The sequence below is a fragment of the Homalodisca vitripennis genome, chromosome 2 (genome assembly GCF_021130785.1).
Source record: "Homalodisca vitripennis isolate AUS2020 chromosome 2, UT_GWSS_2.1, whole genome shotgun sequence".
NCBI classification, from domain to species: Eukaryota; Metazoa; Arthropoda; class Insecta; order Hemiptera; family Cicadellidae; genus Homalodisca; species Homalodisca vitripennis.
The window spans coordinates 234430001-234442391 of NC_060208.1; positions in this window are offsets into that span (position 1 = coordinate 234430001).

Here is a 12391-nt window from a genome sequence, read left to right on the forward strand (position 1 = left end):
ATTTTTATTTCTTGTAAGTTAATTTTATTTACTTCTTTGTTTGAAGGTTATTTTTGACGATGGAAGGATTGTGAAGGAAACAGGATTTTTCCGGACATTTGCCATCGTTAAGTGAAACAAGAAAACAGTAACACATGTTGTAATACGTTTTCAACATATTTCTAGTACATTAAGAAATCTATATCAAATAGGTGGCATTTTATACTGTGTTGTAAAAAAATAAACAGTATAACATTTTGTTGTCCAAAGTGCGAAATCGGAGCAAAAATATAATATCAAACACTAAAAACTGACTGCAGAAAACATGTTAGAATACAAAAAATATTGAATTATAAGTTTACAGGGAAAGTTTCAGACTGAGTACCAAATTTATTTTAGTATTTTTTAAGTTTTTTAGGTTTCACTTACTATAGGCCTCTTGTCAGTCGTAGGGGGTTGGTCAGCGAAAGTAGACCTATTGTAACATGTAGTATATAGTTTAGTTTTAATAATTAGTGTTGTGTTTTTGTTTTGTTTTAGAGTTAGCGAAGTTGACACAAAACACGGTGGTTGTGATTCTTGAATTGTGCGTGTCACAACAATCTGGTATGGTTTGTTTATTTTAACCTAGTTTCTAATTATGTGTTAGGTTAGTTATTTACCTGAAGAAGAGATCAGATTAAAGATTTAGAAATGTAGTATTAATGATTTTTTTATCAATGAACTATGGCAAATGTCCGGAAAAAATACTGTTTCCTAAAATAGAGACTGAGTACGTTGAGCCTAATGCTCTGAGCTGTCCAATCTCAAAGTAGCGCCTGCAACACCCTAATAGGCAATAACCCAAGTTCTATTTGTAGAGTGAGGACAATATTCATTTATGCAATTTCATAATCAGTATAACTTGACAATTAACGTCAATCTCCTCTTTGTCAAAGGACTTTTACATAAAAAGTGAACAAGATTTTAAAAATAAATATTTACATTCGTACAAATATATATTTATCTAACTTCAGGATTCGTAGTTTAGTTCTTCCTACATTTCATGTAGACACCGGTTTCTTCTAGTGTATTTACTTCCTTATGCTTACATAGTGTCATGTTTGGATGCGGTGCAAATATAAAATGTATTAAATTAACCTCAATTTTAAAGTTTACTTTGGAACAAATTTTCAACTCTAGTTTCTTGAGGTCTTTTATAGCACTTACCACCAAATAAATTACTTCTTTAAAGCAATTTATTAGAGACCGCTTTAATGTTTTCAGTGGACTCATTAATCAAGAGACTTTCAAAAGTTTGTGCTAACTCGCCATCCGCTACAGTCAACAGTATTCATGTGTCACTGGAGTTGATGAAGCACTTGAAATGCAAACTTGGCCACTGTGTTGTACACTGCAACATTTCATCAAATTAAAACATAGTTTACTGTTTACCTTCTCATCTTTAAGTAGGGGTTCATAATTAGATCGATGGAGAACATTCTTGTTTTAAAACTAGGGAATGTTTACCCGCTACTAAGATATCTGCTTTTGTTGTCTGGGTTGGATTGTTGTCTTGGCGTTGGTAATGTTCAAGACATAAGTGCAGGACTGTGAATAATATTAATTTTAAGCGTAATAAATTTAATAGCTGAGTCAAAGAGGTAAATATTTAAGTTATTAGTTTATTTGTGGATTTGAATAGAGGTATTGGGGTGATATTAACGATATGAATTGTTTTCACACACGATTTTTCCAAAGAATTAAATGTATTTTAGAGGTAACGTCTTGAGATATGAAGGATAGTCAGTAACTATTGTTGCTTAAATCTGTTTTGAAAATAAGGAAACTTACATTATCAGTCCATTGAATGATTAGATAGAATGATTGAAAATCTCAAGAAACAGTTTACATATTAAGTCAAATTTAAATATTAGATATTCTAAGAACACAGGTTTTTGCGTGTGAAAACGCAAATTATTCATTTATGAATAAAACGCATGAAAGTAGTGTAAATATTGGTACAAATATTCACTTTTTAAACTTACACTAAAATTTGTTTTTATACATGGAAACATATAATGTGAATAAATATTAATACCAAAATTTTACCTCCATGTATTGAAACTAAAGTCTGTTGTGGAAACATGGAAACCTATATAGTGTAAAAGGAAATTTTACACTACATAATAAAAGATAACCTGATAAAAGATTTGATAAAAATAAAACACACCTGTAAAACAGTATTATAAGTTGACTCTGTATTGGCTGTTCTTACACAAAGTGATTCAATATGGAAGGTCTATTTTGCGTAAACCGTATCAGTTGAAGTATACGTTGTGTTGTGAAGAATACAAAGCCTCCTTCGTCTGAAAACAGGATTGAATTTTCCTTTCAGAAATCTCGCATTGAATGTACGTACATTGAAGGAATGCATTGCAGCACCTACTCTATAGTCAATAGAGCAGTAGGGTTTCTTTGTGCCTAGTCAGGTTTGTTTTGTTTTTAACGCAATAATATAAATTATTCAACTAAGCTGGAAAACTATATGGGAAATCATATAATATAAGCTACCATTTAGAAAGCTGTGTCATAATCTGATAGTACATTTTATAACTAAAACGATTTTTAATTATATAACCGATTTCGTATTTTGCTGATTTTTTTGGAATATATTGGGAATGATTGGAAAAGCTAGAGTCGGTATGTATGTTTATGCCAATGCTAAAGGTCTATGTTTTGCATGGAAAAGGTTTTCTTTACAATATTTGCAAAATTATTTACATATTTTGATAAAGTAATATATATCTATAAAATATACGATAATTTCAATAAATAATTTATACTGTAAAACTTTTACTAACGTATAACATAAATATGAAACGGGATTTTGAAAATTTGCCATCGTTAAGTCTTACAAATATTAAAAAAAATTTCAAAAATGTATCTCTCCCTTCTGAAAATAGTACAAATAAAAGTGCCGAAACCTTGTTTCTGATGTGAAATCTTTTCAATCGACTAAAACAAACTCTATACAAAGAGTATGAGTTGTAAGCTATTTGCTATATGTTCAAGTTCAACCAGTGCTATACTCATATACAGCACACAACCACTTAGAATGTTCTCATGCTAACTCATAAACTTAAGTGCTTAAGCATTGTAACTGTTAATGGTTTATTTGATAGAGATTGTGGCTAGAAAGAAAATTGTTTTTGTATTATTATTAAATTTATATAATATTGATTGTTTCATTACATTGCCTAAAATAAAACACAAATTGTACACACCTTTAAAATAAATCAAATTATGAATAAAAGAAAAGTGAATTTTAAATTTATTTAAGCAACAATTTAATGTTGATATGTTAATGGTTTTGTGGATAAAATAATACAATTAATGTTATACTTTGTTATTTAACAGTATAATTGCATTTTGTTATTGTGAATGAGGTATTGTTTATAAAATGTAAAAGGATTACGGTTCCTTACCTATAGTTTTTCTACAGCGATGGCTAATAAAATTAAAAATATTAAATACAGCACATAATTTCGGACCTTTGCTTGATCTAAAATAGCTAAGTAATAACAACGCTAGAATACATAGTTGAGAATATTTTTACTGAACGTTTTTAGTACAAATGCGGGTATAACACTGGGGCTGGTTACGGCAAAAGTTTCCCCAAGTTAAACGGCCCGCAAGTAATTACTTTTAGACGGGTTCTGTTGAGATATTTCCTTTCCGTGTAATATTCTTGATGTTTTTACGTCCTCTTTAAGAAAGGGTGTTCTTTGGGATGGCTTACACAAACCAACAGTATATTTAACTGATAAAGTACTATGTCAATGTCATTAATGCTCCCTGAGTTTTATTAAGAAAGTTACGTTTGTTTTATAAAACACCAACACAATAACTGAGTACCTCGGAATAGGAAATGTTCATTCTTACAGGACTCGTGGCAGTGAACTTATCGTCCTTGGCAACAGAGTTAAACGGATTGATCGTTTCCAATTCAATGCCAGACGTAGTATTTCTTGTTCACGAAGTAATTATGGGACTAGTGTTTAGTGAAATATTGATGAGGAATGACATCATGATGACGACATTGAAACTAACACAAAACAGTCGTAACATAGCAACGCTAGACACGTGATGCCACAGTAATCACTGGTAATCCGTGGCCACTAATCTAGTAATGTTTACATTAATTGCGATATTGTCTATTGCGCTCTCACTAAATGACAGAACAAAATGATACTTAATTACAAGCATTACACACAGTTTTAATGCCAATCTCACACAATTTTTGACCATCTTAAAATTGACGCTTTGAGATCACAATCCAAATACTGCCCAATTCGGATAATAATAATAGTGAAATATTATTCACTATTTACCCCCACCTCTTCTGAGACGCGAATCTTCGGAGAAATTGTGCATATTTTGAATTTATGAGAGTTTACAGCCTCAAAAAAAGGCAGTCCGAATCATATTCATTTATAGTCAATTTTAGAATGTTACGTTAACATTAAAAAGCCAGTCATCCATTGAAAGCACTAGAAATGCTATTAATACTTTGTATAAGGTTTTATGTTGACAATGGAAGGTTTGAAAGGATAACAGGATTTCGGACATTTGCCTTTGTTATAGGTTATAAAAGGTATAACACAACGTTTCGAGGGTTGGAGTCTATCCTCTTCATCAGGTGGGAAGGCATTAATAAATAACAATTGACGAACAGAAAGAGGTAAATAAAGGAAAGAAAAGAGTTCAAGGTAAATAGCTCCAGTCCAGGCCTTGTCACTGCACAAGATGCAAGTTCCGTGCACAAATCACAACGCCTGGACTGGACTCCAAACACCTTTCGGGTATTTTTGAACCCGTTTTCTTGTTTTTCCGTTATTTTTGTTTATATTAATACCTCCCCACACCTGACAAAAAGGATAAATTCCAATCCTCCGAACGTTGTGCTATACCTTTTATAACCTATGACGATAGCAAATATCCGAGATCCTGTTATCCTTTCGAACTATTCATGTTGCTCTCTCTCTAAATTCTGGAATCTTCAATGTGTTTTCTGCCCAAACGTCTATCCACATGCGGCCGGGACATACACACGTATGAGATCAGAGAGAGACTCTACTAGACTGGATAGCACTGCAGGCGGTGTATGAGCACTTACTATCACAAAAAGATGTACAACCTGGTCAAAAGTTTGCCAGATTCGGTAAAAAGGTGCAATCATCTCAAGGCACCCAAGAGTCGTCTATAACGGTCCATGAAGTCTCAGGAGTTTCATAGTACTGATGAGATCCTGGCACATAACTGGATGGTGGACTAAGGTTAATAACCGATGCCAGTACTGGACTATTGGATCTTACCGTGCATGATGACTTGTGTGAATGATTGAGATTTACTCGCCCCTTTAGGACTAAAACCCAGACAACTCGCTTCACGTGTATGTATGTAACTAAACCAGACATCTGTTACTCATTGTTTATAGAATATTTTGTACTAGCACATACCTGCGAATTCTATGCAACGTTCTGTGTACTTTTGTAATAGCTCTCACGATTTCACTAACACTTGATCATTCCACAAGAATCCATTGATTTTAGATACTCCAAGGTCGAAGTTCTTAGCTGTCTTAGTGAAATCACTTCTGATGTAATACGATAGGGTCCTATGATATTTAAAAAATTAAAGTAGTCATATATCAGGTACCCATTTGTAAGTGCCCAAGATTAAGAGGATCGGAAGTTAAGCACAATTGCGAGTAATTCGTAATTCAGGTATTTGCCACAAGAAACAATATGAATAGGCCTGTATATAATTTTTAAATGAGGTTGAATTCAAAATAGTGCAGTTTTCTAAATAGGAATCTGTACTGTTTTGAATGAAATACGATCAGTTTTGGCATGAATATCGATATTGTTAATAAAACTAAAATTAAAATGAACATCAATAATACTAACACATTTGTATACTTACATTAATGAATATGGCAGTTGTCATCCATTTGTTAATATGATACATTATATAGTAAATAACATGTTCTTACTTCCCAGTTTATGTTCGCAATATCATAATAGCTACCTATTTTCTCGCTCCAGTCTAGGAATTGTATAGCAGTATTTATATAAATCACTCTAGTACACCTCATCAGCGCGGAATGGATCTGATGTCCCCTCGTCGATTTTCTGTCATAAACATTGCAGTTAGTATATCGTGTATTGCTTATATTTATAAGCCTATATTTATCCCAAAGACCGTAAGAATGTCTATATCAAATTTCAGCATTATTGTATGAATGGTATACGCGTGAAAGCCAAACAAACAAACAAAGGCATTTCCCATTTATAATATTATTATGATTAGAATTAGGATTTGGCGTTTCTGTCAAAATGTGTCTGGATGCCGTTTTCTGTTCCCTTCATCAATTTGTGTAAAAAATTATATATGTATAAAAAAGTTGAAATATGTAGTATATCAGAGCGCAGGTATAGTTTACAAAATATATAGCTTTAGTTTATTATCATTGCAGTTGTAATAAAAGTTTGCATTCATGCATAAACAAAAACCGTTATTAAAAGATTAACTATAGGGTTAATGGAACAAAGAAATGGAGTCAAGGGAAAATGTTTATCACTGCTAATAAATTGTTAAAGTTAATTAATGTTGCTTGGACCGCTATGAGAAAACTTGACTTAGCAAACTATTTCCGGCGTATTGTACACTTCCATTACAAAGAGATCTTTATCAAAACAATATTTTTACAATACTTAAGAAATAATTTGACGTTGATTTCATCCTTACTGTACATAATATCCTGTGTATTATCAACATATATTAAGAAGTTTGAAATCTTAAGACATATTTGTGGGATTCCCAATATTTCGTATCATTGTTAGTAGCCTAATCGTGATAAATACATTCTTGTTTAAAATCATAAAAAATATTTTACTGTATATTAATTGCGAATACCTTTGATAACAAAAATTTGTTCGGCGCTTTTCATGCTCGTTTAGTGTAAACTTCCACATACAAATTTTTGCATACCTTTTCACTTTGTTTATAAATTGAACACAAACTGTCACTTCCACATAATTGTGTTTTTTGTTTTCGTAACTGCACAAATAGAGTTTAGTATTTACATTTTACAAATGATTAGAGACAATAGACTTTTTAAGTATGAACACATAGCCACCGTTAACAATTAAAACTGTCTTGAACCGAACTTATGAACTTTTTAAAGTATTCTGTATACCAAATGTCATATTATACTTTGTTTGTTATACTTTAGATTCGCTATACTTGTAATGATTTTTGGACCCATATTTAAAAATTACCTCGTTTCCATGCAAAATATATTTGAAGTATATTTACACTTCATAATAGCATAGAGTGCGTTTACTGTCAAAATTGATAACAAGAGGTGATAAACGTAACAAAAAACTTCAATAATAAGTAATTATAGCAATTTGCAATAAGACTTCAATAGTAAATAGGCTTAATCACTTGTAAAATATAGCTATTTCACGAAATGTATTTTGTTACTCATGAAATGGTACTTAAATCCTAAAAAGTTAAACTGGAGTGTTAAATAACATCTGGTAGGTCGAGAGCATTACAGTGGTTCAAGTGTCGGAGAAGAATGTGAGGAATTCCGGTTATATACTCTCCGTGAAGAATTCCACTCTAACATGCAGGCGATGTATTTTAATATAGGCAACTCACCAATGTTACAGGAGACTCTACACAATTCTTCATTTTATCTTGATAACCAATGAAGGAATTTCATTCATGGACGTAATTTAAACAAATAAAAATTATATGAAAAAGTTGATAAAAATAGGATATAAACAAAACTTTATAAGGGTAAGTGTCATAAACACATAACATTTCTGGCAAGTGCAATAAGTTGTACTTGCTTAGACATGAAATTATAGTAGGTTAAAGATTGATTAAATGTAAAATGGAACAAATGTAATGGTCTACAATACTGCCATAGGTTACACATGTGTTAAAATGTAGCTAATGTCTCAAAAACTGTGCGAGTAGTAAAATACTGGTTAAAACAATAAATAGAACAGTTATAAACTTAAAATGTCATGTAAAATGTAATTTTTACGATAAAATGTTAGCTGTTTGAAAATAGGTATGTGTATAAGTTATTAAACGTTTTATATGCAAATTACATAATAGCTAACATTTTATTGTATATAGAAACAATATTATATGAATGTACATATTCCATCCCAATTATGGCCAATTTATAGACCATCAAAATATAGGCTATAAATTCAAAACACTGGTTTTAACATCGTTTAATTGTTCCGATCGGCTATTGATTAAAATTTTCTTTGGTAAATAAGAATAATTGTATAAATTTTGCCGTACTTCTTAGCTAACTCTACTAGAATAAGAAGAAAAAAAAATCTTCACCAATTGAAAAGCAATTTTGAGGGCACTGGCTTTCATCAGAATAATATAGTGGAGGCTCAATGTCTGATAAAATATGATAATTAGATGCGCCACAACCTTACAAGTTTTAAAGTTTCTTAAGAATTTAACAGCGTTGTTTCTTTGACAACTATATTTAATTGAATATGAAATTATTAATTCATCCTTACTTGACCCAATGTTTGACAAGAATACTCGTATATTCTGATTACAAAACGATAAATTTGTTGTAGGAATTGAGAATAGGTTTATTATCCTAAATGTTCATCTTATTTTAATCATTGGGTTTCGTCTTCATTGAGCTGATGAAATCCACAATAATCAACAGTGGTCAGAGAATTTATTAATATGAACCATTTAACTGGTGCAACTCTGGGCGAATCCCAAGGGGAATTGTAATCACCTCTAATCGTTTGCTGGAATAAGCACGAACATAATATATAAATTAATAGTTTCCCACTAGGCTTTAATTCACATGCACACATTTGTATACGGTCTTAATTATACTAAAAATAATTTAATTTAATCATATTTCTCCAAATTAAATTTACCTCACAAGTAAACAAATAACACATTTCCGGATGATATACAATATACCATATAAAAAAACCTGTTCATCTATTTCTCATTTATAATTATAGAACAATCAACCAAGATGTTACGTCACATCGAGTTGTTTTAAACAAAGAAAATTGCAATTATTGTTAGCATAATAACTTGGTTAGATTTGCGTTCCTGAGACGGAAACATCAAATTATTCCATTGGGATATTCAACTATAGAAAAAAAACACAAAATATAAAATTAGATTAAAAAATATCGCTTATTATAGCACGAAGATGGAACAGAATACTCTTATACTCTTCTAATTCGAAATATAAAGTATAGGACATCCGTTGAATAGCTTTCTTACTTGAGTGTTGTCTCGGCGGAATATTGTGACTAGTTTCAACATATATGCTTGCTTATTTCCAACATTTAACTTACATAACGGGTAAGGTTTGCATGTAAAAAACAAAATAAAGTCAATTTTAAGATAGAAATATTATTTCTAATATTTTTGTTTATTACTCCAAAGTGATTGAACAAATTCTAATCCTGTAAATATCCTGAAGTTGAAGGGAAGGATTTTTCATTTGCATATGTAATGACTTGAATGCTTTAAAATTATGTAATATATTTTTGTCAGTTTTATTTTCAGCAATTAGTTGAAGTAATTTAAACCGTAATCAGTCGAAGTAATAAAAACCTCCTTTTATATAAATAGCGTAAATTAACTACAAAAGTGGTACTTATAACTCCAACAATAAAAAAATTGAGTTATGTACTCTGAGTTCATGAAATACTGATACGGTTATTAAACAAATTTAAGTATTTTTCAAAATAAACGAAGCTTCAAAGAAGCAAGTTACTCGTTGAATTATATTCTCTCTATAACATACTATGGATGGTCTACATAAAATCGGATGGAAAAAAGTAAGTAAAAGTCTGACAGACATTATTAATGAACAAATGAATACATTACATGTTGACTACCTGATTGTTTATACAGAGTGGTATCGAGCCTAAATAATTCATTTGATTTTATGGGTATGTTTTGCTACGTGATACGGACGTTGACAAATGTAGGTATAAATGTTCGCCCACACAAGGACGGAGATGTCCGTGGTAAGTCCGAGCCGTGGGGGGGGGGGGTGGCGGGCGGTGTTTATTGACAGATCAGCTGTTTGGGGGATTTATGGCACTCGCTTCATCTGAATATAGCGGTTCCTTCTTATTGAACCGTCTGCCTCAGCCAACACATCCAGGCCGCTGTGAAGGTGGCGGTCGCAGTTACCTGCAACTGTTAAACCTTCACACCGAGCATGTGTTGTGGCTACTAAATAATTGTGTTCACAATTAGTACTTAAGCAATAATTTTGAAGACATACCTAACATGTTACTTTTAGGAGTTTCCTTTGAAATTAGTCACAATTTATTTAGAAAGCAGTTTTTAAAATGCTGAAATTAAGGAAATTGTTTGTAACTAAATTAAGATTACAATTCAAACCAATTCACTGTAAAGACAAAGCAACAAATTAATTGTAACAGGGATGTCATAAATCAGGTACAATAACAATTATTTAATTTTTGCATTACATTTAATACTCAATGAATCGTATTTATAATATTTTAGTGTCATATCGGAAAATACACATATATCTTTAAAGTATATATGCATTGTATTATGTATGGGGTTCCTGTCACTAATGATTGAAATAGCTTATACAATATTTAAAAAAGGTATTTTTAATGTGTAATGTAAAAATCGTGTGAGAAAATATAACTGATTTTCAATTTTATGGTTATATAAATTAAATATTTCGTTGTTTGCAGTAACTATGGCATGTTAGTCCTATTTTTGATTTGCAAAATCTGTACAAAGTACGTAAAGCAGTACATTGTTTGGCCTGGACCTCATAAATATGAACTTTTTTAGTACGAAAACAGCAGATATATTTGAACTTTTCTTCTCAGACTACTTTCATTTATACCAATATTAACTTTCTTAACAATACAACATTTTAGTCCTGTATTGAATTCCTTTTCGTAAAAGCACCGAATATTTATTCTTATAAACACACACACACACACACACACACACACACACACACACACACACACACACACACACACACACACACACACACACACACACACACACACACACACACACACACACACACACACACACACACACACCACACACACACACACACACACACACACACACACACACACACACACACACACACACACACACACACACACACACACACACACACACACACACACACACACACACACACACACACACACACACACACACACACACACACACACACACACACACACACACACACACACACACACACACACACACACACACACACACACACACACACACACACACACACACACACACACACACACACACACACACACACACACACACACACACACACACACACACACACACACACACACACACACACACACACACACACACACACACACACACACACACACACACACACACACACACACACACACACACACACACACACACACACACACACACACACACACACACACACACACACACACACACACACACACACACACACACACACACACACACACACACACACACACACACACACACACACACACACACACACACACACACACACACACACACACACACACACACACACACACACACACACACACACACACACAAAACAATATATAAAACATTTCTTTAATATGTATACGTGGAAATAGCCTGATTTAACTTTTCATAAACATTGAAACGCAAAAGTAATTGCTCCGCCGGGACTCGAACACGGGTCTCTCACTTGCCGGGCGAGCATGTTACCACCTAAACCCACAGAGGCCTTACTTTTTCCGGTCAACTATTTTCTTTGACCGTTTCCGTCACATATGTATTTAAATAAGCAAACTAACATATGACATGTATACCAAATACCTGTTGAACGTCTTTTAACATTTATTAAATCTGTCTACGTGGCGATAGCCTAATTTAATTTTCAATAAACATCGAATAGCAAAAAGTACTTCCTCCGCCAGGACTCGAACCAGGGTTTCCCACTTGCCACTCGCATGTCTATATACAAACCATATATGTACATGTAATGTACCCTCGTATATGTCTATATGTATAAAATAACCATAGATAAATGACATTTTATTATCCAAATAAACTATTTGTCTGAGTATAGATCTACTTGAAGTTACTAGAGCTGAACTCCTACCCCCTCTACTAGCAGTAAACCGCTAGCCCCGAGGACCATAAGTTGGTCGGCTCAATGAGGTGTGAAGGCGGCAACCACTGAGCATGATATTGGACGTAAACTTAATACTATGGGGAACTGTGAATAATGCCGCACTTGTGAAAAATGTTACGTTTA